The 2523-nt window shown below is 31.8% G+C and overlaps 1 long non-coding RNA gene across 1 annotated transcript; it reads left to right on the forward strand.

Annotated features, from left to right (window-relative positions):
* The first annotated feature begins 223 nt into the window (after positions 1-223).
* On the forward strand, positions 224-1634 carry LOC109151320. The gene is made up of 3 exons (XR_002049285.1): positions 224-320; positions 553-624; positions 1547-1634. It is a non-coding gene; the product is annotated as an uncharacterized LOC109151320 (long non-coding RNA).
* The last annotated feature ends 889 nt before the right edge of the window (positions 1635-2523 follow it).

Here is a 2523-nt window from a genome sequence, read left to right on the forward strand (position 1 = left end):
TGGTGAATAAGTAATGCGCGTAATTAATTGCTTGTAAAATAAATGTATCTCGATATGAGATACATAAGGTGACAAAAGAGGTAAGTAGGCAAGTAGTGACAATAGAAATATGTAATTTTAAAGAAGGTATAGTAGTAATAATGATGGTAATTGGTGAGTAATGATTTGAAATATTTAGTGGTGGCTATGGCGAATATCAAGTCAAATTATAGTTTGAAGCGAGAGAATTGGGTGGGAGATCCTTGTCTACCTCAACTATACTTATGGGAAGGCCTTCGTTGCAGATATAATGCTAATCAACCTCCCATCATCACACACTTGTAAGCTTCTATTATTTTCCTATATTCATAAATAATAATATTTACACATTTAATTTTCTTTCTAACCATTACTCTAAATTAATTTATCTCTTTTTTTAATTTTATTTTAATATTATTAGTTTACTACTAATTATTATTAATTAGTACTACTTAACTACTATGTGCAAATAATATTTGATATATCTGCATATATTGAACTGAGCAAGCATTGTTTGCATTGATCAATTATTAGGAATCTGTCCGCAAGTAGATTGGCCGGCAACATTTCTCTTAGCATATCCGATCTTACATCCCTGGAGTACTTGTAAGCACAACAAACTCATATATATATATATATATATATATATATAGGGTCAGGTTCCTGTGAGAACAGTTCTTCCCGTGCAGTCAGTGCGGCATACACCATTAGATATGCATAAATGCACCCTACAGTGTTCGAAAATACACCATTATGTGTGGTGTATTTTTTTTTATATGGTGCATTTTTTGGCATTTCATTCTGGTGTATTCTCGAACACTATATATGGTGCATTTATGCATACCTAATGGTGTATGCCGCACTAACCGCACGGGAAGACCTGTTCTCACAGAAACCAATATATATATATATATATATATATATATATATATATATATATATATATAAAAATGAATGAATCAGATCATCAAACCAACATCCATGTAAAAACTACGGATTGATCTCTGATCGTTTCATCGTTTCAAGATCAAAGGTTGTAAAGTAAGAGGATCCAAAAAAAAAATACGGTGACATTTTGATAAATATATACTTCAAACTCTGAAACACATGCATCAACGAATACTACAAAAATGCACACTAAATGAGAAGTGCATTAATATTCTCTTGAGTGCATATCAAATTTTGAAGTGCATCGACCAACATACAAAGCGCACTAATCAACATTACAAAGTGCAATGACCAATAAACAAAGTGCACAATGATATGTGAAGTACATTTATCTTGAGTGTATTTGTATATATTATCGAATGCACTTTGTGATTGTACATGCTACACTTTCAAAGTTGAAAATATTTACAAAAAGGTTACGGCATTTTTTCAGATTTCTTTACTATTCATATTAGGAGTTGAGATCAATCCATAGTTTTTACTCGAACGGGTGTTCTCACAAAGTCCCGTGCAGTGAGATTTTTTTTTAATGATTCAATGTATAACTGTATGTTATTGTTATATATATATAATTTTACAGGGATTTATCCAATAATGGATTGACTGGCCAATTGCCTAGCTTTCTAAGTGAATTGCCATCTTTGAAAGTCTTGTAAGTGGCTAATTTCTTTACATAGCTGTAAGCCTGTAAACACACACACACACACACACACACACACACACACACACATATATATATATATATATATATATATATATATATATATATATATAGGGTCAGGTTCCTGTGAGGTCAGGTCTTCCCGTGCGGTCAGTGCGGCATACACCATTAGGTATGCATAAATGCACCACACAGTGTTCATAAATAAATCATTATGTGTGGTGTATTTTTTTGTGTGGTGTATTTTTTGGCATTTCATTCTGGTGTATTTTCGAACACTGTATGGTGCATTTATACATACCTAATGGTGTATGCCGCACTGACCGCACAGGAAGACATGACCTCACAGGAACCAAAAAAAAAAAAAAAAAAAAAAAAAAAAAAAAAATATATATATATATATATATATATATATATATATATATATATATATATATATATATATATATATATATATATATATATATATATATATATATATATATATAGGGAAGGGTTCAGGTGCGGGTATAGCTTCCCGTGCGGTTGTGCGGTTAGATCTGAGCCGTTGATCAAATTTATATCAACAGCTCAAATCAATGAAAATTAAAAAAAAAATGCGCGCGTGTCTGGAAGAAAGAAACATAAGCTAAAAATGGTGCACCTTACGTAATAGAAACACGCACATTAAGTACAAAACTCACACACATTAAGCACAACCTCACGCACATTAAGCACAAAACTCACGCACTTTAAATATTAACTCATAGACTTTAAGTTTCAACACATTAAGTACAAAACTCACGCACATTAAGCACAACCTCACGCACATTAAGCACAAACCCCACGCACTTTAAGTATTAACTCACAGACCTTAAGTTTCAACAACTACTGACATTAATCAATAACCTCACACA

This window comes from Ipomoea nil, unplaced genomic scaffold, assembly GCF_001879475.1.
Source record: "Ipomoea nil cultivar Tokyo-kokei standard unplaced genomic scaffold, Asagao_1.1 scaffold2283, whole genome shotgun sequence".
Lineage (NCBI taxonomy): Eukaryota > Viridiplantae > Streptophyta > Magnoliopsida > Solanales > Convolvulaceae > Ipomoea > Ipomoea nil.